At 42.5% G+C, this 27,128-nt stretch overlaps 1 protein-coding gene across 3 annotated transcripts in view; it reads right to left on the reverse strand.

Moving 5' to 3' along the window:
- FOXP1 (forkhead box P1) overlaps nucleotides 1–27,128 on the reverse strand; it is a 685,031-nt gene that overhangs the window by 371,487 nt on the left and 286,416 nt on the right. For all 3 annotated transcript variants that reach the window (XM_059390157.1, XM_059390158.1, XM_059390154.1), the window contains one exon: nucleotides 4,415–4,510. The gene's annotated coding sequence lies outside the window, so the exon portion shown is untranslated. The remainder of the gene's footprint in view (nucleotides 1–4,414; nucleotides 4,511–27,128) is intronic.

The raw sequence follows: 27,128 nt of genomic DNA on the forward strand, positions 1-27,128 counted from the left end.
AAAAGATTTTATTTATTTATTTGACAGAGAGAAATCACAAGTAGATGGAGAGGCAGGCAGAGAGAGAGAGAGGGAAGCAGGCTCTCTGCTGAGCAGAGAGCCCGATGCGGGACTCGATCCCAGGACTCTGAGATCATGACCTGAGCCGAAGGCAGTGGCTTAACCCACTGAGCCACCCAGGCGCCCCTTGTCATTCTTTCTAAACCAACAGCATCATTATCCTGTCCAGACTCTGGGCAAAGCACTGTATTGGTATCATCTCATTTAATCCTTGCAATAATAACTACAAGCGAGATGATGCTACTACCTGCAGCTCAAATAAAGAAAAGCCCAGGAAGAGGAGGAGAACATAATTTGTCCAAGGACAAAGAGCCAGTGCACGAGAGTGCAGGGATTGGATCTTGGAATCCAAGGTTCTTAATTAACCTGTACCACCCACAATACACTTTTGGCCCAAATGGCAAATGATTCTGTCTTCATGGAGAAGATGATGCATGGCCCTTTCTGGATGGGACACAAAGAGTAAGCAAAGATGTATTTAGTACAGGGTGAGAACTTTCCAGAGAAAGCCCAGGGGCAGTGTTCTGTTCCTACAATAAAGGTGATATGTGTGGTTTTATTTCTTCTCTTCCCCACTCACCCAGATGCAGTCCTCTCAGGGATCATGAAAATAGAGAAATTCACAGGGAAATCCCCAAACGGACTCTACTTCCACCACGAATGCACTGCAAACACACCTACATCCACTGGCCACTGTCAGCGGAGAGGAGTCACCCCGACTCCCACAGACGTGCCCCGTGTACATTACCTGGAAAACAGGTACATTCAGAATGAATAAGAGGCTTGGATGGAGGACAGCTGGGGGGCAGGGAGGGAAATCTGTAGTGAGGGTGTTCAGGGAAGACCCATCCAAGAAGTTGATATTTGAACTGAGCAAGAAAAAAGGAGAGAGTGAGCCTGTGAACCACAAAAATCGTTCTGGGTGGAGAACACCATGGCTCAGGGGCGACAGAGATTATATGGACTCTGAACATGGCAGTGGTGTCTCAACTGAATGTCTGAAACCATCTGCAGCAAAAGCCCAAAGCTTCCAAGAGTCTCCTGAACATCTTCGAGACACGATTTCCAGAGAGTCATCCGCCACTCAACAAATGGCCATCATCCAGTCGCTGCCACCACCCACCAGTCTTCCGGACACATGGGGCCATCTGCGGACATAGCCGCCATCTCTGACACAGTCACACAGCAGCTTCTGTGAGCAGATGACACTGCGCTCAGAAGGCTGTTACCAAGAAGATGGGTGGGGAAGACAGGGGCCTCCGTGCAGACTCAGCACAGACGCGGGGCCCGGGACGAGGCAGGCGAGATCGACATCACGGAGCATCAGCCTGCATGAGCGAAACCCTACAGAGTTTCAGATTATCATCAGCAATACCAACTTGAAAGCCGTTAGTGAATTCTGCTTGCGAGGCAGGCCCACTGTCTGCGTAAGTAAAAAAAAAAAAAAAAAAAAAAGGGAACACAAAAAGAACTGCACACCTCTCAGGGGAAATGGTCAAAAAGGGACCCAGAGATCTAAGTTCAGTTAGCAGGGCCGTCGAGCAGAACACATGGCCACAGCGTCCTTGAAGACGGGCATCAAAGCCGCCTCCCAAGGCTCTACTTGAACTTGGAAGAGAATCCTGGGTTGGAAGCAACGGACTGTGAAATACAGCTTATCTCCGCGTGAGACAGCGACCAATGAACCAGCCACAGGACAGTAAAAACTCCTCTAAGACCGGGATTTCCAGTGCATCACCTGGGCTGTGCAGCATAGTGGCATTCTATCACCCCCCGGAAGCTGGCCTAAATTCTTCGTAAGCATCACCTCACTAACGTTTCACAGGGAGCTAGCTTCTGTTTGTATCCCCGGCTCCCAGACGAGGAGACAGTGGCCCAGAGAGGTTAAGTAACTTGCCCAATGTCACTCAGCCAGTAAGTGGAAAAGGTAGAACCTGATTCTCAACTGATGTAACTTCCAAGCAGACATTCTTAAGCACACGGCTGCCCTGTATCCATGGCAGGCATTCGGTAACGTCTGTGGATGCAGCAAGTACCCTGACCAGTGAGCATCTATCATAGGCTGGTGCAGGCACAGGGAATGAAGCACAGGGAATCTCATTCTACTCCTACAATGAGATGGAAATTGTCACAAGAGTAACATGAGGCCAATCTGAATTAGAAAAATTGGGCAGGGGTCTTGTGTTCCCCAATACCCAAGCTTAAGTTTTCAGCGGAGATGCAGGGGTCGACAAGCCACAGAAATGCAGGGTAGATAGTGTTGTCCAGTCTTTGGGGGACAATGCAAAGCCATCAGCAACGTCCCCTGCACATACTGGCATGAAAAGAATTGGGTATATAAGGCTGCGAGGACCTCAGGCTGGTACTCAAGCTTTCACAAAAGCTTGTATGCAAAGGACAGAAAATTCATTAGAAAATTCTCGAGCTTAAATTTTGGTTGCTAGCTCTCTTGGAAAAGAAATGTGTTCCTCAGATTTGCCACGGCGCTTTCAGTAGGAATACCATGGTCCTAAAATATTTACTGAGCTATGTATCCCCACTGAAAAAATCAAAGAAACTGAAATTCAAACATGTGAAATTCAAATTAGAGATTATACACACAAGTCAATGGAAGACAGAAGACATTCACTGAAAACGTGTAAGAAAAATTCATATCATAATTTTGTGTAAGTAATTATAACTGCAGCTCCGGAACCATTTACTTTTTCTTCCTTACTACTAGAATGTGGAATTTATCTGGACATCAAATTTCTCAAGTCTGAGGATACACTTCCAAGATGCTCTTATGTTAGGGATTACTAAAAGGACATAAGTAGGTAGAAGTCATTAAGATCACAGGGAAAATTCTTTAAAGAGGTCTGCCTCAGCTGGGAGGACTACTCTTTTTGTTCCTTACACTCCTGCCTCTTTCTTCAGGATGAAGAGGCAATGGCTGGAGAGCCAGCAGCCATAATGTGACCTTGAAAACAGAACAGCATTTGAACAGGCGGGCAGAGCAAAAAGACGGAAAGCACAAACTGCTCTCCCCCAAACACCTTTGAGCAGAGAGAATATGCAACTCATTTTTTAAAAACTTGAACAGTTGCATCTGTTACTAGAAAACAATTCTTAAATTATATCACAATATGAAAACATGTCTGAAGACTATCTTATTTTTTTCTGAAAGAAAAAAAAATCAGGAAACTCATGAATTGGGATTCTCATTACTCCTCTATTCACCATGCTGTTTGTTTAAGTATGACTTCCCTTCTTAATTACTACCACCAGCCCAGGAAGCATATTTGCTGAACCTGTCTCTATGTTTTGACATGCAACACTTGTGAAATTCAAACATACTTGTAGACATCCAAAGCATTATTATTTATTAAGGACTATATTAAAGGTGGAAGATCTTAAAAACACTTTCAGAATCTGATGATTAAAGGAAATTTAATCATTCTTCATTGGCATTTGATCTTTACCCTGCCATAATCTACCCATATATCCCTTCATCATATTTGATACTAAGGAGACATTTCAACAGCTTGTCCATCAACTGCAAAGTGGAAGGAACCTACAAAAAACCCACATTACTTAGAAAATAAAAGAGCTTCCCCCCAACACTCATTTAGCTCATGAAAGCCCAATATGATTAAAAGGGTGAAGAAGGCAGACTCCACGAGGCGAACCAGAATGAGTGTAGAGAGCCATCTATTACATTTGTAAGGAGCTTCGAAATTTTCAAAGTGCTTTCGTATACATTATATCCTGTTTCATCCTTAAAACTACATCCTGCGTGGTAGTCAGGGCAGGGATTTTTTTTTTTTTTTAATGCTCGTTTCTTCTTGATAAATGGTTTGCTCGAGATCAGAGAGACTGCTACCCAGTGAGATACCTTCTTTATCCTCTTTACCCTCTTTGATGCTTAGCTTAAGGGTCAGCCAACTATGGCCTCCAGGCCAAATATGGCCCACTGACTGTTTTTTGTAGTTTCATTGGACCAGTCACACCCATTTGTTTACATATTGTCGCTGGCTGATTTTGTGCTACATCAGCAGAGTTGACCACAAAGTCGCACCCGCAACTCTACGGCCCAGGAACCTGACAATACGTACCATCTGGCTGTTTCAAAGACAAAATAATCTAATGCAGACCCTGCGTTAGATCATGATCTCAGCTATAGATCCTATTCTTGAAAGCCATGAAGCTAGTGTAGAGGACGATACACCTGTTCCCGCTGGCTTTGGAAGTCCTGCTCCATAATGAGGCATTCCACTACCTTCTGAGGAATTACTAAATGGGCTGCGGGGTCACCTGCAAAGGTGGGTCGCGGTTTTCAAGTGGGACATAGTACTCGTGTTTGTTTGCCACTTACCCTGAACTTTTATCGTGTCTCACAGCCATAAAAAGCCTGGGGGTCACTGGTTGGAGGCACGCATGATGCCACAGGACTGCAACACACGGAGGGACACTGAAAGCACAGAGAAGAGAAGAGGTTAATGAGAGAGGCCGATGGCGAAGCTTCAGAAGCAAGGCATTCACAGGAGTCCCAGGTCTTCCTTGTGGACCCATGACTTTGACATTCAACGTGCCATCACATAGCCAAGCATCTCTTTTGCCTCTTCCCTCATAGAGTCAGCATTTCATTAGTTCACACCCTGCGTTAGACAACACTGTATGAAAAGGAAGGGCAAGATGATTCCTGAGTCCCAGCAAGGATTTCGCTTTGGGTTGTATTCTTTTAGTCTCTCCCAGTACATCCAGTAGAAATGACAAGAGGGAACACATGTATGTGCACACACATGCACATGTGTACACGTGCACCTGCATATAAGCACCCTTTCTAAAAAAAAAAAAAAAAAAAAAAAGAAGAAGAAGAAGAAGAAAGGACAAGTGATCTCTCCTGCTAGCCAAACCCCAGAATCTCCCTTGCCACAGTCCCAAGCTCTCTTTCCAGATGCATTTCAAATACGGGAGGAGGCTGGGTTGCACCCGTCTTACGGAAGCAGGCAGCCCGCAGATGGGCACACGGGTGCGGGCTGCGAGCTTTCGGAGCGCGGTTGGGTTCTTAGTAGAATACCAACCAAGTCCAATTCCACGTAAGATGAAATTGCTGACAGGTAAGTCAACTCCTCCTCGAGCAGTTTCAGAAAGATTTTGTGACTAGCAGTCAGTAGCAAGGTTTTGCAGGCCAGGCCTTTTCTGCCTAGATCCTGGGGGTGATAATGTCACCCATGCACGTCCGCCGAGGACAGGAGGGACTCTGTGACACAGGGAAATGGAACTCCAGAATGAGTAGCAAGCCTGAGCCCTCTGGGGCGCACGTGTGCTGGTCTCCCTCAACAGTGAACTAGGGCAAAAATCCACGAACGACGCGTCTTCTGAATCTAATCAGAGAAGTTGAAACCGAAAAGAAGATGTATGAAGTTTTATGATTTGAATAGTCACGTCGTATCTCCGGAAACTATGTGGGTTGTCTGTCTCCCAGAGCTCAGAAGAGAGTTCAGGGGTGGCGCTCCCAGGGAGTGCCTCTTCTTGATAAGAGAGGAACTCAGGCCAGATTGGTCCACATTATGTTTTCTAGGTATGAGTCGTCTGCGCAGAGTGTAAAGCGTTTGCCAAATATACTAAGGCTCGAGAACCTTCCTTCTTCTACAAGTTGAACACGCTGCGCTAGCATCATCCCTCCGCAACAAGGCAGCTTATGAGGAGGCTAAGAATGAATCAAAAATATTTTTAAAGATAATTTCAGTTGACAAAGGCTGTAATCGTTCAAACTTAATTGGTGAACTCATTAATGGGCAACTGCCACAAGAAAGAGGGCCATTGTCACCGACTTATCAGAGCAATGAGATAACGAAGTTAATTATATTGTTTTCAATGGGTTTACACTTGCTTCCTTTGAAAGTCTACATTTTCCAAACATTTGTTCTGACACTCCATGTGTTTGCTCCTCTTAAAAAAAAAAAAATCAGCCGTGGGCTCCTCAAGGAAAAGTCGGCAGATCACAGCCCTAACATCAGGGCAGAGCAATTGGAAAACTTTTCTCCCCTTTATTATCTACTTGTAAAATGTTATAAGCCTGTAAACTAGTTAATTTATGAGCCGTGTTAATAATTTGCTCACACTTGATCGCAGGTTTCGCAAACACCGGTTCCAGGGATGCGGGAGGGTAATTTGTAGGTCCGGTTTCTCTCCTAAGGGGACACTAACTAATTTGACACAGGAACATGACATTGATGGTGGGGCACACTAATGACCATACTCCAAGACGTGGCTGTCAGCCTGTCGTTCCAGTGAGAAGCAGCTTGCTTTCGCTGCTGCTCAGTGCACGACGCTCGACTAATTATTCAGACAGCGACATTAATGAGAACCCGTGTGTTTATTTTCAACATACTAACCAGCGCTTAGCTTCCATTTGTCTGATATGGTCACCGATAAAGTGTGTCTCATGAATAGTAAATTTGAACTCTAATAAAACAAAGAAGCGCTGGGGAAAAAATAAGGAACAGCTGATTAGAAAACTAGCCGTGTCTACTCAACTTGCTTTCTGCCTCAAATACCGTCAAGGACAAAGTGACAGGTAACAGGAAATGCCAGAAGTAGCAAGAAAACTAAAAGAAATATTTTTAATCACGTATGTCCATGTACAATCTTGATTTGTGACCCAAGGCCACTGGATCACAGTATGGATGAGAGAAACTACTATCTCAAAGAAATTTCACTAAGTTTAGAATACTGGACAGTTTTTTTTTAAGTTATTTCTCCATGGAATGGCCAAAACGTTCCTTTGCTTTAATGTGCTTTATTCAACATAAGAGAAGTTGAATCCTTGTGAAACTACCTCAAATATGATCTTCACAAACATCACTAAATGTAACCTATTTTTTTTTCCTAAATCTATTGTAAAACCCTACTACTGAGGGTTTTTTCCAAAAGTGTTCTTCAATATCCTCTTATACATCATATTTCTAGTCTACTAAACCTTGCAATCAAGTTCTTTCTACTTTAAATTAAATTTCTATTTTGGTATGATAAATTCTGTCCTTCATTTTATGGTGATTATAATCCTAAAATATTCATATAATCATAATTTAAAATGAGTAACTTTAAAAAAAGGTACGCTTACATCTACTAGAGGTACTGAAAAATTGAAAACACTCCTGATGTGGTTCATTGTAAAATGTACACTTTGAATTAAGTAACAGTGGTAGTATTTCAACAAAAGTTCTCTCCAGCATCATAAGCAATTCAACTCAATATGGAGTATGACTTCTGATTTTACAGAATAGCAAAGGAAGTAGGAGTCCACTGTAGATCACTTTGGGAATGAAAAAGTCATCACAAGTAACATTTCTTAAGTATGCCTTTCTAAACTTAGAATAAATTTGCAATTTTAGAATGCCAAAATTACATAAATGGCATGTAACATGTAGGAAGTAGATCAGATCCCAGGCTAATTTTTTAAAGTACTTTTGACAAGTTTACAGATTAATTCTCTCAAATGAGCATGACTCTTTCCAAATGATGCTCTTTCCATGGGCACCCGTTACAGGTTCTCGGATTATTGGTATTTGTACAGTTTATTTACAGTAAGCATTCATCCTCCATAATAAGCTAAAAAGATAGGGTCGGTGTGTGGCAGAGACCATCCAGATGCCCATCAAATTACTTTCTCCTTTCTAGATGCAGAGATGGGATAGTACTTCCCAGCTCCCCTCACCATTAGGCAGGGCCTTATGCCCGAGTTCTGGTGAAATAGAACAGAAGTGGGAATGATCCTTTCATTCTGACCCTGAAGCTTCCTGAACACCACGAATGTCCTCTCTCTTCCCTTGACGTCCAGTGGAGAGCTCCCTGCTCCTACGGATGGTGGACTCAGGGAATCTGGAATATGCCAAGGTCCGTGAAACACAATGAGTGTGAGAGCCACCAGCCCTGGTCCTCAACAAGGCTGAGCTTCCTAAGAAATAAAACTGTACCTGGTTAAGGCTCTGACATTCAGTTCTGTTTGCTGTAACCTCCAATATCTCTTAATTGAATAAAGAGATCTTTCTAATTTCTCCCTAATTAGATCTTTCTAAATTCTCCCAAAGTTATCCTTGAATCTCCAGGCCACCAGACCTAAACAGAAGCACTGTAAATTTGGGGAAATCCTACCTGTGCTTATTTGCTCCTCTAATTAAGCTAGGGATAGAAAATGCATCAGGTGTAGCTTTCGTTACTTAAGATCTTTACAGCCCTGAGGGGAGGTCTGATTCCCATTTGATGGATGAAAACACTAAGCCTGCAAGAAATGCAGTATAAGCAAGTAGTGCAAATGTATACTCAGCTGACATTTCCCTAATTGAATGCCTCTTACCTTTTAATATCTAAATCTTACAGAAAATTCTTATTTCTAAAGCAAACATTTGCGGCTCTAGCTTATAAAAGAAAAAATTCTATGACACTCTCCAAAATTAAATAGAACACTTTTAATAAAATATATGAGGGGAAAGTGTCAAGTTACAATACAATTGGCAAAATGTCAGAAACTTCCGTAGAGGTTTTGAAAAGCAAGCAACAAAGGGGATGTGTCTCAGATATTCCTGGTGATTAAAAAAAAAAAAAAAAAACCACAAAACATACTGCTATGCTGAGAAAATATTAATTGTTTAGTAATGAACATTTTACGTATTTTTACATTCTTACTGTGATAGTAGTTAACTATACCTGTAAGGCACTTTGCTATACTTTAGTCATACTTTAGAATAAGGATAGACCAACTTTTTCATAAATGGCCAGACAATGAATATTTTAAACCGTGTTGCTGTAAGTTGTCTATTACAACTAGTCAACCATGCCCTTGTAGGAAGAAAGTAACCATGGGCAATAAGTAAACTAATGGGTATCTTGTCCAGATAAAACTTTATTTACAAAAGCATGTAGGGGGCCAGATGACCACATCTTGCCAACTTCCGTTCTAGAAAGCTGACTGGCTTGCAGGGTTGCATGTTGACACATAACATTATTATTTCTCCTATGTAAAATAACGGGGAAAAAATGAGAAAGTTAGCACTTTCACCCAGGATATCTAATGGCCACCCAGGATTACTGATGTTCAGGAGAGAGAGAACATCCTCTTCTTTGCCCAAGGTTCAAGAGATAAATAGATAGATGGCAGCACTCAGTTTCCATATGAGTTCTAACCCCACTGTCCCATTCTTTCCCTAAGTCATGTATTGCCTGACTCATGGGCTCATTGCCCATACAAAGCACTTATATGCATCCCACGCCGTCTGAAGAGAATGCAAGCACTTTTGTAACAAGAAGAGAAAGCTGATGGTTTTGTTCAGCTAGCACTGTCCAGTCTCTGCATTAAGCTAATGTGGGCAACTTACTTTAAAGGGACCTTCTATTAAGGACTTCCTAAAAGAAAGCAAAATAAATAACATGGAGGCTCTAAATGTTGCTAGGAGAATGAGTGCTAGAAGCAAAAAATGACAACCTCTAAAAGTTTCCAAATTAGGCATGAAGACTCCCCAAATTAGAATCAAAAAGGTTTCCTGGTTTTGGAGGATGTACTTTTGTTAACCAATTTCAGGGAGCTATGTGTCCAATAATAGAAAATGCCAGAGATAATGTGTCAAATGCATTCCCTTATTATTCTTAAGAATGTAAAGTTGTAACAAGGTTTTAGTTCACCTCTTTTTTTTTTTTTTGCATGACACAATTCAGAGACACACACTGAGATGCTTTTTTTAAAAAAAATCTCAGTTCCCCATTAATGTTATTTCAACAGTTAAGTATACAAAATGGTTTCAGATGTAAAATGGAAAAATTTTATGACTCTGTTTTACCTCAATGTCAATCACTACAGAACAAGAGCAGGTAAATGATAGTCCAGTCTGACAAAGGAATATTTCAGAGTCATTAAAAACGATACTAGGAACAGGAAAATAGGTGCACATGCTTGTTAGAATGTTACATGAAATAAACAAGACACAAAAATTATATCTACACTAGACTCTCAACTGCATGAAAATGCGTGCCAATAATGAACAGGAAAAAATAGTAAAATTAGCAGTTTTGCCCTGGAGGAAATGGGACTAGGTGATATTTTCCTTCAGAATCTGTGTACATTCAATATTCTAAAACAAGTAATATCTAAAATATCGGTTACACAATCTAAGAGTTATCTGAACTTCAAAAAGAAAAAGAAATTTGTTGTACATTTATACTCATTTATCAATGGCTTCTGACTGCCTTGTTTTTAGACCAGAAACATCTTGAGAGGAGACATCTGTGCTACCTCTCACGTCCCAACCACGGTGTTTACAGGATCTTACACAATCAATTAACATTCTTTGAGCCAAGTGAATAGACCACCTTACTTTTTTTTTTACAAGTCTTTCCAATGGGATTCCACAAATAAATTCAATTTTTATACTTCAAGCCTTTAAAAAATATAAATTATTTTGTTTAAAGAGGTTGAGTGCTTCTGGATTATAGCTGTCAATAAATTGCTTGCTACAAAATTATACTTTATCCCCTCTCCTTTTTCCATGATGGCACACAATAATTTGTCTTTTAATAACTTAAAATAATTCTGAGTCATTTGCTCATTAAAAACAAAATACATTTTGATCACAAAGCTTGGCATTTCATAAATATTTACCCCCAAAGCCCTGCCTGCTTTGAAGCTGGGATGTAAGCTCCTGATTGACAAGTAACTTCTGTGCACAAAGAGGGAGGAGACCTCTCTCTCATGTCAGCTGGGAGAAGAGCGCCATGCTGTCTTCACACTCACTCTCCTGTGGAGGCTCTCTCCCAACAGCCAAAAAACACATGGCAAATGGGATCATCATTCACTGTTTTCCTTCTCTCCATCCATCTCTCTCTCAGAGAGAAAGACACACACACACACACACACACACACACACACACACACAATATGTGCATGCCTATCTACCCAGCACACACTCCCTGCCTGGACACTTTCAATGGCTCCCCTGTACTCTAAGGGTAAAAATGAAAAACCTTCCCTTGGCCCTTACAAGCCCTCAAAATCCAGCTGTGGCAGATCTCTCTGCTGGTCCAACCAAGATTCTCACTAAGCTGGAAGCACGGCAGGAGGGGAGACTGAGGACAGGAATGATTTCAGCTCTTTTTCGGAGAACCACCATGGTCAGCAAGACAATGGGAGAAGAAACATATCTTTAAAAAAAAAAAAAAAGAGCATCATAAAGTAAACACTTCATTATCTTTTTCCTTCACTTACTGTATCACTCCCCTATCATCCTCTGGACAAAACTGAGATTAGTACACACACACACACACACACACACACACACACACAAACTTAAGTCATAAAAAGCAACTTTAGTTTTCTCGTTAACACCTAACACTTTTCCCGTGGGTCCTCTGCAAGCGCTTTAAAATGGTGAGTAGGAAGGAAGGGTTTAGTTAGTCCTTACCATAGGTGAACTCTTCTCTCCAAACCTATTACCTCCAGGGGTAGAAGAGAAAACTAGGGTCAATCACAGGTCACGGACAGGCTCTGCCATACAAAAGCCAACTGTGTGTCATCAGACTACTTTGCCACTTGGGGTCGAAGATTTCACCTGATGGTGGAGGGAACGCATGCTACAGTGCAGCTCGTCAACAAATCGCCCTGCCCAACCCCAAAGGAAGATGGGCTCTTAGCTGAGACTTCAATTAAAGACATTGGGGCACCTGGGTGGCTCAGTGGGTTAAGCCTCTTCCTTCGGCTCAGGGTCCTGGGATCGAGTCCTATATCGGGCTCTCTGCTCAGCGGGGAGTCTGCTTCCTCCTCTCTCTCTGCCTGCCTCTCTGCCTACTTGTGATCTCTGTCTGTCAAATAAATAAACTCTTTTTTTTTTTTTAAAGATTTATTTATTTGACAGAGAAATCACAAGCAGACAGAGAGGCAGCCAGAGAGAGAGAGAGAGGGAAGCAGGCTCCCCACTGAGCAGAGAGCCCGACACGGGACTCGATCCCAGGACCCTGAGATCATGACCTGAGCCGAAGGCAGCGGCTCAATCCACTGAGCCACCCAGGCGCCCCATAAATAAACTCTTTTAAAAAATAAAATCAAATCAAACAAATGAGAAATATTCTCCTCATGACATACAAAAATGAAGGGCCTCTGAGGGCTATCGCACTTCTCAGCGTCTGGGAGAAGAAGGGTATTTATCGATGAGCAGGTTACAAGAACAGAAGGTGCTATGCTTCCTTTTGATCAAACCCAGAGGCTAAAACCAAAGTAAGCTGTTGTCGGGGACAACTACACGATAACTAATTCCATTTCATTTTCTTCTTCCTGGGAACACGGACAGATCCCACTGTCCAATTTCCCTGGCCCAGACTGATTTCTGGTCAAAGGGATGTGACCAGAAGCAAGGCGTTACCCACGTACACGCATTCAAATCATCACTGGCGCTCCCTGTTCCTCTGCCTCCAAGACTGTGAGGCCCTTCCTTGGTCCCTGTAGCAGGCACAAGATGGCGGAGGCAGAGACCAGGCACAGACAGGAAAGGAGTACAAGGCACACCTTTAAGCCACCAAAATCTGTGTGTTGTTAGACATGGAAGCCAGCGTCACACATCCTGACTGGGACAGTTCACACTTTGTTGCAGCCCTCCTTAGAGTTGACTGTAAATACATACTTAGTGTTGGCTTTGTCTCCACGTCTCCCATCTTGATCCCATCCGACCATGTCTTACATGGATGACCTTCTCTTAGAAAAGACCCACCACCTTGCCTCCCAAAAATCTGTTGTTAATAAACAGTCACAGGTAATTATCAGTGACGAGGGAAAGCGTTCACTTGACAGTTACTTTTTCAGGACTTTCAATGGGCCAAACACTGTGCTTGAGGCTGTAACATAGTCTGGAATGGAGATCGGGAAGGTCTCCATTTCCAAGAGGCCCACAGTCAGCTAGGAAGCCAATGTAAGTGCGTGGGAATAACTTAGCATACAAATCAGACCTAAGCACAGGAGGTCAGAAAAGCCTTCAGGGCAAAAATGACCTATAAGCTGAAGACACTGAAGGCAAGCAGGCCTTAGCCAGGCAGACAGGACTAGATGGAGAATGAGAAGATTCCCCAAAGGAAGATTCTCCAAAGGCACTCCTGGTCAACATACACATGAGCAAGCACAAACACCGGGCCCCGAAACAATCTTGTTTCTCCAATGACTTTAAAAACATAACCTGGGCGTAACAGGGCTTCCAGACCAAAAACAAGGCCAAATATATTGAGAAATTCAGAAATAAAAGAATATTATTACCCTCTGCTAGGTGTCTCAATGGTGTAACTTAATACAAAACACTTGTTTTTCTACCACTGACAGGGAGGAAGGAGAAGGGTTATTCACCCTGAAATTGCTTTTCTAACTGGTCTGAGAAAATAGGAACAAGAGAAACGAGGCAGCCTCTGTTCAGAGACCACAGCACTACTCCTTCTTAAAAATCCAACCACCTCCTCCATTAGAAATATCCCCCCAGAAAACCAAAGTGGGTTTTGTTTATTCTTTAGCTCCATAAACCCATGAGGAAAGAGTGCTAGAATAGGGTCCAAGGACCCAAGTTCTTGTTACCCTGGATGACCACTTAGCTGCACGCCTTTCCTGGGTCCCGTCTTCTGTAGGCTGCCAACAATGAGTCTGGAGAACCGGAAAGTCCTTTGCTGCACCAATATCCAGACTCAAGTCCTCATCAGAATCCCCCGGAAGGCTCGTTCTAATAGGACTGCTGGGCCCTCATCAAGAGTTCCTGAGTCACTGAGGCCAGGACCAGCTGAGTCTGTCTCCAGTGTGGTCTCTACCAAGGGGACCAGGGCTTTACCCTCTCTCCCAAGGAAGTCTACTCCCCAAGAAATAGTTGGAGCTTTGCAACTGGTCTCTAGCAGCTGCCCTGCCTCAGAAGTGACTCTCTTCCAGGGCTCTGCCATCAGTCTGAGAATAGGACTCAGCCCTCTGCACTCTCCTCGGCTTATACCTCCAGCCTCTCCCGTGCCCTCCCCTCCCATCTGGCTCCATCCCCTCTGGCCCCAGCCAGCCATGCTGCTCTTCCCATCCCATACCAGGCTCTATATTCCCAGCTCTGGGGCTTGGTCCTCAGTACTGCTTCTATGTGGACAGTTCTCCCCGCAAGCCCTTTGTATGTGATCATTCTCAACTCCTAGATCCTATGTCTGATGCCTTTCCTGATCCAATTAAGTGGTCTCCCCCCCCCCACCCCACTCCCACCCCCAAGGCATGAGCGGTGTAAGATTTCCCTAACCCATGCTGCTCATCATAGGGACAAGTACTGCTCCCTCTACTTGAAGGGAAACTCCATGAAAGCAGGAATCTGTTCTGTGTCCTTCCTCAAGACGCACCCAGCCCCCTCGCCAAAGAATGTTGCACAGCAGGGGCTCCAGGAGATTTGTTGGATGCACCAACGACTAAATCAAATTATCCTTCGCTTAGAAAAGAAAGGGAAAAAAATTAAGGAAAAAGTAAAACCAGAGTAACTCTGAGCAGCTACACAATGAGCTGCAGAGCCCAGACTAAGCTGAAATGCATGAGACAAACTGAAGTTGCAGGAATAAGGCATCTGTGCCAGCACTGCAGGCATCAGGAGGTGCGGTGGATAGAGGTGTAGGAGATGCTGGAGCAGCTCAAATCACCCCTAGGGACGCCCACCCGGTCTCCACCATGCCACGCCGTGTCATTTCGGCAAGTTGTATCCATAACCCTCAACGTTTTGAACTTCTTTTTAATGTCACCCCCCATCCTGCGGCCAGGTGCAAGGGGAGCGTAGGTACTGAAGTTTTTTTTTTTTTTTTGCAAGCTGAGCTCCCCTACCCTGGATGACTCCGAAAAACCACTTGTAAGTAGTGTATGTTAACCACAGTTCGTCATTTTGTCACAGGTGTTTGACTAAAAAGAGGACAAAGCCTTTTAAGAGAGTCCGCCTCTATTATGTCATTGTGTACATTTTGCACCACACCTAAAAGCTCACAAAATCCTTTCCTTCTACACCATGGCAACCAGAAGAGGTAACGCTGCATAATTTTGCTAGGGGCATCCTATATGCTCCAGAATGTTCGCGCCTTTACAGAAAAAAACATGTTAAAGTCAAATTTTAACACAACTTGTCATAAAAGCCGACACTAGTACACTCGAGAGGAAATCAAATGACAGGAGTTGTACCTGGCAGTTCAACAGAATACAGGATAAATACTCTCCCGAGCGCAGCCAAAGCCCTGGTTAAAAGTTCAAACAAGGGAGATGCGGCAAATGAATATTCAAAGTGCACCATCCCAAACGACGTTTCCATAATTATTTTTAAAAATTCATTAAAATGCACTAAACTTCGTAGCAGCCTGGTGGGGTGAAATCCGTGCCAATGCTAGTTCCGACACTAATTTACTGATGGTGTGGTCTTGGAAAAGTCACTCCCCCTCTCCGAAACCCACAAGGAGATGTCTGATGCATTCGATTATTTCAAAAGGTCCTTCCAGTCCACGTACTCTCAGAGTCTGTGAAGGTTTCTGGGCTTGCATCTGGGGTGGGACAGACACAAAGAAAAGGGGACGCTTACCTCTACCCGGCTCATAAGAAAACAAACACGTGGGAACTGCCATCCTTTATGGAAAGCTAAGGCGGAGGGTGGCTCCCCTCTGGCTTATTGTATCTGTTCAAATAAAGTTATGTTTCCATGTACTGCAGGAGGGTGAGTTGATGTAGTAATTACCTGTTACTCTTGACAAGTAAGGTAATTAATGTAGCAAAATACCACTGCAATGTGTGTAAATTTAGACCACCATAATTAAAGCACCCGTCTGTTCAACAAACTGTTCAATTAAGAAAAAATATTGATGGTGTACATTTTTTGAAATTAGAAAACGTATGGAATGAATGAATCTCCCTTGGTTGACATCCATTTCTAGAATGCTTTCTCAGCAGGGAGCATCCTTAAAGGGTTCTAATGGAGTAACTTCCACTAAAACACAGAAGTATTTCTGTACATACACGATTAAGACAAGACTCTCTCCTGTAAGTATTTATTTAGGATTCTCATGCTAAAAAAACTGTTGGAAAACAAGCTCAAGGAGTCCCTGAACCCTAAAGCCATAGCAAGTAGCCAAAACAGCTGCAAAAATCACGATTGTTCAACTATCCAAGGAACAAGGCTGTTCTCGAGTATCACCGTTTGAAAGTAGCATCATCCACTTGCCAATTTTAAAGAGCTGGAAGCACCGAACAGGCCAAGGGCAAATAAAATCATTGCAAAGCCCTTGGTGCTCCCTGAACAGAGAGACCAGGACATCGAAATTGGCTTTGTTGTGCTGTTCTCTGGTTCCTGGCCGTGCCTACCAGTCATCATCAGACACAAAGGTTAACACGTGGAACCAAGGCTACTTGGTCCTTCACTTGAAGCAAAATTTATCTCCTTGCTAATCTGCTTTTGGAAAAACTCGAGCCATGACGAGTGAAACGCACCCCCTTCCCCCCAAAATAAAACCAGACCCAGACGAGATCAGGGGAAAGCAGTTACCTCTAAATGTGCTCACAGTGAGGAGGAAAAAAAGGAAAAGCTCCCTGTTATCTACGAGGGTAGCAGAAGCAGGAAATGGAGGGCCGGGGATGGGGGTGGGGTGGGGTGGGCGCCTCCCAGCTCACTCCAAGGAGGGTATCCCAAGGGCTTTTTCTCTTAATTCTTCTACAGAGATATACTTGGAGGAAGACACAACAAGGTGGCCTGAGTAGAGAAACAGCTGGAACTCGGGCAGACTAAACAGTGTGATACAGGGAAGAAATGGTATATGATTTCAGTGTCATTTAATGATGTATACACTGGTTCAGGGGTTTGCTTTCACATTTTTGTAAATCTTATCTTACCTAGGGAGACTTAAACATCTAGAGAGAAGTAACTCAAAGGCATCTTCGAGGGAATTCTCAGCTTATCATAGCAAATTTAAGCCCTAATATCCGAGAACTTGGATGTATCCCCAAGTAAAGAATAAAAAGTACGAGGAGACATTCTAGACAGCAACATGGTGAGGAAATTAAACCATTTCTCCAACTAAAATACTCCGATTTCACACTTGGAAATAATATTGTCATTACAAGGACCAGGATGAAGAAATCACTTGCCCTGGCTATTGATAAAAACAAGGCTAGAAGGTCCTTACAGGGAAGAGGAGTCTGTAAAAGTAGACTTAGAACTTACACTGCATAGTGGTACTAAAGCATTAACTTTTAAAAACGAGCATTTTGGGCACCTGGATGGCTCAGTTGGTGAAGCGTCTGCCTTTGGCTCAGGTCATGATCCTGGGGTCCTGGGATCGAGTCCCATGGAGCCCCACGTCCATCCGGCTCCCTGCTCAGCAGGGAGTCTGCTTCACCCTCTCCCTCTACCCCTTCCCCCATCCCCCATTCATGCTCTCTCTCTCTCCCTCAAACAAATACAGTTATTTCTTTTAAAATGAGCATTTTTCGGGCACCTAGGTGGCTCAGTGGGTTAAGCTGCTGCCTTCGGCTCAGGTCATGATCTCAGGGTCCTGGGATCGAGACCCGCATCGGGCTCTCTGCTCAGCAGGGAGTCTGCTTCCTTCTCTCTCTCTCTCTGCCTGCCTCTCTGCGTACTTGTGATCTCTCTCTGTCAAATAAATAAATAAAATCTTAAAAAAAAAAAAATAAAATAAATAAAATGAGCATTTTTCCTTCTTTTTTCACTCTCCTAGGTTGACAGGATGGTGAATCTGATTCTGGTAGGGACAGGGGAAAAAGAGGGGGAGGGGACATGAATTGGAGATCTGATGCTGGATTCACAGACTGCAAACTAAAATTTCCTATTCTCAAATGCTGTGTGAACCATCCAAAGAACAAAAGAAAGCCCAGTGTCCTGGCTCACTGGGTGAAATTTATGAAAGGTGAAATCTCCAGAGGCACTTATTTCAAAGATTACATCAGGTCACATCCAATGGGCCATGTACTATTACAAAACATTACAAAACTATTTCATATTGATTCTGTTACGGCATCCTTACATAACATGAAGTCCATTGTATAGACAAGAAAACTAAGGCCAGGAGCAGCTAACTGGTATGGCAGAGATCCCAAAGCTACTGTACTAAACAACGGGTTCTCCCTTGAATGGGATAAATATGGCTCTTGGTCCCACTGCATCAGGTTCTGAAGAATATTTTAATATTTTCACTTTAGTTCTTACAGTTGTGACTCGTGTCTTAAAATGTGTGCCTTAGTATTACAGGCATACTGGTTAAATGTTCCAAAGCAATAGTAGTTTACGTTAAGTAATCACCCAAGTAGGGGAAAGACAAACCTGGTTCCAAATACTGGTTTAGCCATTTCGTAAAAATATCAACCAAAAATCTGTGGGCCCAACCAAACTTAAATAGTCAATTATGCTTAGAAATTGTGCTCCCCCAAAATAGGGGCCAAGAAAAACACCATCACCACCTTCAACTTCCAACTTCATGTAAATTAGTTCTTGGTTTAACTTTCTTTTAACCTTTCCCTCTTGCCCCTTTGATGGCCTTACATTGTGGCCGTCTCTCAACTCATAGACCAAGTCTAAGAACCATGTGTCTGGAGGATGACTTCTACAGGTCACAGACATTATCCAGATGTAGAAGCTGATGTAAGAATTAGAGTAAAAAAAAAGTGACTGGGACAGAGAGCAGGAAGGACAACGATAACTACCATATTTATTCATCTTTGACCAAAAGAAACTTAAAAGTGAGTGAAATGCAGAAGAGATTCTTCTTCCTTTTTTCATTCTTGAAATTAGTAAAAACTGCAGAAAAAAACAAAATGGCGAATGGGTAAGCAGGTGCAACTGAACTAATGTTAAGCTGTTAAAAACATGTGAGTCAATGTTTCCTGGGTTTAAGCAACTTTAAAAGACTCACCCAAATTCTGCTCTTATGTGAACTCCATGCATACCTCCTTTCACCATAAGAGAAAATGATCTCAAACCAAGACGTCTAACTTGCAGAAAGGTGAGATAGCTGTTTACAGCCCCGGTGACTCCCTTAAATGTCCTTAAAATGTCCCCTTACGTTTAACTCCACTTTGAGCCTCCGGCAAAATAATAATAATCTGAAAAACTTTTTATTTAATTAGGTAAATAAGTAGCCCATAAAGGGAACATTATTTTTCATATACCATGCACTGCACTCAAAATCATTTGTACAAAATCCCATTCAACCCAAAAGGATCTGATAAACTATGATACCTTCCATTCCTATAGTGAGGTGGCTGCTTCTTTATTTCCATCTTCGATGGGAAGACTAAAGCTTAAAAGATTACAATAACTTTCCCAAGGTCACAAAGTTACTAAGTAGCTTAGCCAGAATTTGAAACCAGATCTCTTTCCCCAACTTGGGTAATTACTTAACAACTATACTGCCACACTTTAGAACATACCAGCTAATACTCCTGGTATAAGATTTCCTGACTCATGTTGATGCTGGAAAGACAAGCAACTTGAAAAAACAACTTTGTTTTAAGAAGCTTGTTTTGAGGGGCGCCGGGGTGGCTCAGTGGGTTAAAGCCTCTGCCTTCGGCACAGGTCACGATCCCAGGGTCCTGGGATCGAGCCCCGCTTCAGGCTCTCTGCTCCTCGGGGAGCCTGCTTCCTCCCCTCTCTCTCTCTGCGCCTGCCTCTCTGCCTACTTGTGATCTCTCTCACTCTCTGTCAAATAAATAAAATCTTTTAAAAAAAAAAAAAAAAAAGCTTGTTTTGAATTAAAAGTAATTTTTTGGTGTGCTGGTAACATGAAGACTGATTACCTTTAGGTTATAGTAATAATTATGACCTTATGAATGCTCCATCAAAAGACTTCTTCAGATACTGGTCTTTTTTATCTAACATAATAGAGAGCATAGAAAATATCCAAATGTTAACAGTGAAATTCTTGTATCCACCAGACCTGTATCTCAAGGATGAGACGAAGCCACGTGGGTCCTGGTCTTCTACTAAAGAATCTTGTCAAGAAAGAACTCAAGGAATCCAATCCAAATTGTACGAAAATATAATCAAGAAACACCCCTCACCGTAAAAAAGCCTGTATTGAGGGATGAACCCTGAATCACCAAAAATAGACAGAAGGTGGTTGGATAAAGAGACACTACCCCAGATCACTAACTTCCCTTGTCCTTCTTGCTGGGGGAGAGGGAATATGAACATTAGACAGTTCTGGAAGAGAATAATGTTACAACACAGATACTAACCAAACCTAACACAGGGAGAGGGATGGATACTGTGCAGTATCACACATTGTGACCCTACAGAAAAGGAGAGATGGCAATGGATCGATGCAAAATATTCAAGTTTTTGTCAACTTCTGGTCTCAGAAGGTCCTCTTTTGAGTAGGTTCTTTTATCGAAAACCGCCAGTTTTTCACCCCTTCCTCTCCCATCACTGATCTCGGCTATTTCTAGCTGTGATGCTGCAAACTCCACCTTTCTCTATCTCTCCATTTATGTGCTATTTGAATATCTTCATGTCACCTGTGTGAAGTTTAGGACAATTGAATAAAACAAATGGACAAAGGCAATGTTTCTTGAAGTTCTAGACATCAACCATTCTGATGACTTCACGTGGGACCGACATGACAACAAACCACATTGAACTGCATTCCTGGAAGTTCTCTTTCCCATCCCCTCTGACCCCTTCTCATGGCATCTAGGACAAAGCCCCATCTGGATCCTAGTCTAGTATGTAACATGTATTACTAACAAAGAAAGATCCTCTCTGGCCCAAAACCTGAGGGAGAAGTAGGCAAGAGAATACAGAGAATTTTTGCCATGGGTCAGCAAATTACAGCCTGTAAGCTAACCTGGGCTGCTGTTGATTTTTGTAATACCTGTAAGTTAAGGATGGATTCTATACTTTTAAATGATTTCGAGAAAAAAATCAAAGACTAATATTGCACATGAAAAATTTACATGAAAATCAGATTTCTGGGCGCCTGGGTGGCTCAGTGGGTTAAGCCGCTGCCTTCGGCTCAGGTCATGATCTCAGGGTCCTGGGATCGAGTCCCGCATCGGGCTCTCTGCTCAGCAGGAGCCTGCTTCCTCCTCTCTCTCTCTCTGCCTGCCTCTCTGCCTACTTGTGATCTCTCTCTGTAAAATAAATAAATAAAATCTTAAAAAAAAAAAAAAAAAAAAAAAAAAAAAAAAAAAATCAGATTTCTGTGTCTGTAGTTTTCCTGGGACACAGCCATGCTCATTTATCCACATATTGTTTCTTGGGGATTTGGGTTTACAATGCAGGAGGTGAGCAGTTAAACCAGAAACCATATGGCCTGTGAAGCCAAAAATATTTACTACCTGGCCCTTTGGAGAAAAATGATGCCAGCTCCTGGGTACACCATCATTCTGGTCTGCATAGTATTTATTTTAGGTTACCATCAGGCCCTGGTAACTGCGACTGTTTGTTTGTTTCTTTTTCCTTTTAATAGATGATGTCAAACTTCCTTTTTGAATAGACATATTCTAACAAGCAAGGGGACTTCAAGGTAGGTAAAAGCAAAGTATAGGCGATATTTAGACCAAAATCAGAAAAACGTGAAGAATGCATGAGCATAGCCAAGCTGAAAAATAATGAAGCAAGGCAAGGAGATGGGTGCAGGAGGGGAGAGGCGGGGATATCAAATGAAAGACTATGTAAATAAGATATGCAGACATGGTGCTGTCTTCTGAGGTGGCAGAGGAGTCTGAAGTGTGGACCCCTAGTGAACAGAAGGTCAGGCAGGCTACCCAACAACATCAGGTTGGCCAGCCTCATCATGGGGAGCCGCGGGTTCTTATTTAACCGCCGCAAGGCCCTTTTGCCCCGGCCAAGAATTCCTAGCCTGGCAACTGGGGAGAGAGTCAGGCCAAAACAACCAAGGCTGTAAGTCAGGTAAAACAATAGCAGAAGTCCAAGAGTCTCAGCGTGAGTCTAGGCCAAATGCTTCAGAGCAAACATCTCTTTGCACTGATAATCTGTCCAGTACGACTGGAAGAAGATTCCCTGAGCTTCCTTCACCCTGATGGAAAGGTTTCCAAAGGGCACCAAGCGTGAGTGACTTTCTGCATCTGAGAATAAGCTTACATTACTATTGATGACCCTCTATCCTCATAAATATGCATAATATTTATTCTTCTCCAATAAGGTTTCCTCAACAGTTTGGCTATCACCTTTTTAAAAAATGTCTTCTGGTACAACAATCTTCCATTACCATATTCGTCCCTCATTACTCTTGAATATGCATCTCTTCTGCCGCCTTTCAACTAAGACAGAACTGTATTGTGGTCTTCCACGAACAACAATTTCTGTTGTTGAGTCATAGATACTATCGTAGCAGTGTTAAAAATTCATCATTTTTTTCTTTCCATATGATTAATGTTTTTAAAACAAGCTAGTAAAACTTAAAACTCACCATACTTGAAAAAAAAGGGGGGGGGGACTTGAAATGCTGAATTTTAAACTTTGGAAACAAGACGAGTTTAACCGAATGTCATCTTTTCCAGCACAGTATTTCAACTGGTCATCACTTCTTAGGTGAATTACGATTAGTTTAATCTGCTATTGACTCAGAAGGCTGAACACAAGAGGTTCTCCATTATTTTAAACCAAGATGAACTATTTTTATTGAATTCTAAGCACTCCCACCCACACAAATACTAAGTTTTCATACTTAAGGGTTAAATATTAATTAGTTCATACAGAGTATCTACCAAATTGCCAATCAGAACTCACAGATTGAAATATGTATGGCCAGAAGCCAAAAAACTCGATGGTTTGGTTAACCCCACAAGTCTTATCTCGCACAAATGACTGAATTAACTTTGAGCCTTCTGAAACCTAAAAACCAGCTCAATGAAGTATACACTTGGAGTTGTGTAGGCAACATGCTTTCCTCCAAACCTCCTTCCCAAACGGGACCAACCAACAGCTGGGGAATTGGGCCATTCTGGGGAAGCTGACTCCATCCTGGCTCCAATGGTTAAAAAAAAAAAAAAAAGAAAAGAAAAGAAAGAAAAGAAAATGTCACCTAGGGTATGTCAATTAACATCCTCTACCACCCTGGCCATGGGGTGAGCCTAACAGGCTGGAAGGCACTCCAATTGGAGTTTCAAGAATTTTTCTGAAATTTTAAAGAAAACATTCCCTATTTCTCCCTCCTTCTTAGCATGTTCAAGGACATCTATGATCACACAGTGGCCAGACACTATCTAACAAGTGCAAATAAGGCCAGTCTGATGGACCAACACCATGGAAGTGTGGATCATGGAAGAGAGAGCTGGATCAAGTCTCCTGCCGTCTACCTACCAATAGGAACTTTAGTAAGTCTGGTAAGACTATGTCATCTGGGGGACGCCTGCGTGGCTCAGTGGGTTAAAGTCTCTGCCTTTGGCTCAGGTCATGATCCCAGGGTCCTGGGATTGAGCCCCACATCAGGCTTTCTGCTCAGCGAGGAGCCTGCTTCCTCTTTTCTCTCTGCCTGCCTCTCTGCCTACTTGTGATCTCTGTCTGTCAAATAAATAAATCAAATCTTAAAAAAAAAAAGAAAGACTATGTCATCTGGACTTTCTGTTGCTTATAACCAAATCCATCCTAAAATTCTGAAATACTCAAGGATTCTATTTCCCAAAGCCCTGGGATTCTGAGACACCCAGGCAGTGGGAACCACGCCTCTGGTGATGAGTAGATTTTATACCTTTACATGGAGATATCAGAATGTGCAAAGTAACCAATTTGTGTTCATTTCAAGCTTGATGGATATTTTTCAGAGTGTCTGTAACTCCAGGTCAGGTATGTCACTAGAAAAACTATAAAAGATAACAACATCAGGAAATTGCCTGATGTCCCTCCTCTAATTATAAGATGGCTAGGGCGGCTGCCACAATTATGGTAGAGCAAGCAACATGAGGACATGAACCGGCTCCAGGTGGCTCTCTCCCTGAAAATGCTTTCAGCTAGCTCTGCATCAAGAGGCACCGCTTAACCATTTCATTAACATCCTTTATTTCCAGAATTCATGACCACAGAAGACTTGCTTTAAGCTTGCCGTAAGAAGAGGGAAAGTTTACAAGCAAGATCAGATGATTAAAAAAAATTAAAACAAAACACAAAACACAAACATAAAATAATGCTGTTAAATATTCCTATAAACTAGGGAGTTTGTGAGGCTGAGATTTTGGGGTTTTGCCCAAGGATGTGGAGGAGAGAGACTGTTGGCCTAGTAGAATATAAAAATCATTGGGGGGAAAGGCTGATATTTAGGGCTTATGTTTCAAAGTCCTCTGTGCAAATCAAGATACAACCTATTTGGCTGATTAAAGGATTCAGAAGTTAAAAAGAATGGAGTTTGATGGACAAGGCCAAAATTGGAATAAAACCCTAACATGTCTCTCTGTGCAAAGCAGTCTCAGTTTTTGCTCCATCTGAAGGAGAAGAAAATGAGGTCATGTGTACGCAAGTGGACAAGTGAAAGGTGATCATTCTACCACTGAGCAGTGCCTTCTTGATATGCTGCCTGCAATGAGGGAGACAGAGCCCCCAGGAACTGGTTGGGAAGGAGATGCTGACCAGAAAAAGAAAGCTAAACTGCTGTTTTAAAGAAATATGAGCAGGTAATAGAAAGCAGAGAGGTGAGAAGAAAGAAGAAAACAGGAGGGAAATGAGGAGAACAGCAGAAGGGACAAGTTAGGCTACTGGAGGTCATTGACCTATGGAGAAAGCGGTCCAAGGACAAATTTAGTGGGGGCAAATACATATTTTAAGAACAGCGCTGTTGAACATTTGACTCCAAACTTCTCTGATGCAAACTTCCTGGAACTTCCTCAACTTCAATGTCATCTATGAGTTGTGTGGAAGGAAATTATGGATAGAAACTAACTTCCAACTCCAAGAGGAGAAAAAGAACAGTAGGGAGAAGAGAGACTATCGAGAGTTCTTTAACCAAAATCAAACATGAAAATGAAGTCTCCAGGAATCCTCACTGGAATCCCCACAGGAATAAGATAAAGGCTCAGGCCAATTTTATTAGAATCTCAAAAGTCAGGGTGACCTCAGTTGATTAATGACTTCTCAACCCATTATAACAAAGCCCTCAGTAACATGGCCAACTAGAGACTCCCAGGAGACACGCGAATGCTATCCCAAAGTTGACACAGGTGTGAAGACTTGAACAGTTTTGCTAAATCTATTTTCTTAAAATGAGTGTCACCACCTGTAAAGGATTCACATGAATTTCACAGCACTGGCAGTATGAGTAGTAGGAGGCCCTGAATCTTTTTAAGGTGTTACAAACCATTATAACCCTTTAGTAAATGTCCAACATAAGGAATCAAGACAAGAAGTAGAAACTGAAGTCTACCAACGTGGGAGGCAAGTTTTGCCAGGGTGACATTTTATAGAAACCTGAAAGGAAATCACTTTGTGGCAACTTGAAAAGGGGCGGGGTGGGCATTATCTCATTCTCCAATCAATATTACCAAACAGACTTTAGCAATAACATTTCTTTAGTTGTCGGAAAAAAAAAAAAATTGAAGACCTGGAAGTCTTAACAGTTACCGTTATTAGTAATTAAGAAAAGGTATAGGGAAGAAAAAAAAAATCTGAACCACAACCATTGGCAAAAGCAATGAAAGCAATGAGCTTCCCATATGCATTTTAGCAGATGAATGGATTTTCAAAGAAGAAAAATATCACCCCAAATGAAAAGTTAACACATTTATTGACCACACTCTTAGCCCATATTTCACAACATAATGGTAATCTTGCTGAATTCTGTAAAATCCTATTATAGATCATTTAGCATTTACTATAGCATTTAAAGCAGCCAGGCTTCTGTGTTGGAATGCATTTGTTGGGGGGGGGATAAAATTCTATGTGTTGGGCTGAACCTCACACACTCTAGAAGGGAACTCCATCTTTCCTCTACTGCCCCCAAGTTGCAGCACCACGGAGCAGAATCCTCCCGAGTCGGCCACTCCTAGGACAGCCTGATACCTACCCTCTCCCCACTTGCTAACTGAGGTGGGACAGACTCCCAAGCATACATATGTGTGCTTGAGGGAACCGTGCATGCTCATGATACATATACAAATACACAGTGATACATATGAATGTATATAGGAATACATATATAAATATGTACATGAATATGTATACAAATATGAATATGTATAGGTATGTGTCTGAAGCGTGGCCTACAAATCTGTCATCTCCAATGTGCAGAAAGATTTTTCTTTATCTTGTAAGGCTGACTTATTTCCTGATCTCCTTCTCCAGCCCGTCTTTCCTCTCCCCCCTCACTAAATGCACCAGTCTCTCTCTCTCTCTCTCTCTATATATATATATACTTATTCCCTTGGCTTCCAATCCACATCTCTAGCCCAACTACCTTCCCAAGGTTATGTTCAATGTGTATTTCATCATGTTCCAGAAGGATTCTGCCTGAAATTAACTCTTGCACCTAACGGGGTATCCAAAGCTCCGCTCATCGCTGCCCAGCCTGTCTCTCTTTTCTTCTGGGTACAAGTGCTGGGGACACCGATTCTCCCAATCGTCCGTCACCTTCACACCAAATCCAGTGGCTACAACTTCACAGGTTTTTAGACACATCCCCCAGCACTGTCTTTCCAATCTTTTCAAATCACACTCAGGTTTCAGGTGAAATGATTTATCAGTGGGCACTCTCTCAACCCAGCCTGAGTGTGCAACAAAAACCACAAGTGTTTAACAGAACACACTGCAATTTTTCTTTTTGCGTGAAGTAAGATACACATTGCAAGAGAGGGGACTTTTTCTTCAACCAGTAGCTGGATTTCAGCTCTTCAGAAACATCACAATTTCCTCTAATTTGGGCTCCCCACAATATTCTGTGAAATGATGACAAGTGAACTGTCACGGAGCTCTGCTCTGACCAAGAGAGATCTGTGCTCATAAAAATCCTGGTCATGCCCAGTGGCTGTGTAATCAGAATCTTCGAAAGGCTGGTCCTTCGGTCACAGAGACAAACTGGAAATCATGGCTCCATCTCACTGCTTTGTGCCTCTGGAAAGATCATACCAC

This window comes from Mustela nigripes, chromosome 2 (assembly GCF_022355385.1).
Source record: "Mustela nigripes isolate SB6536 chromosome 2, MUSNIG.SB6536, whole genome shotgun sequence".
Taxonomy (NCBI): Eukaryota; Metazoa; Chordata; class Mammalia; order Carnivora; family Mustelidae; genus Mustela; species Mustela nigripes.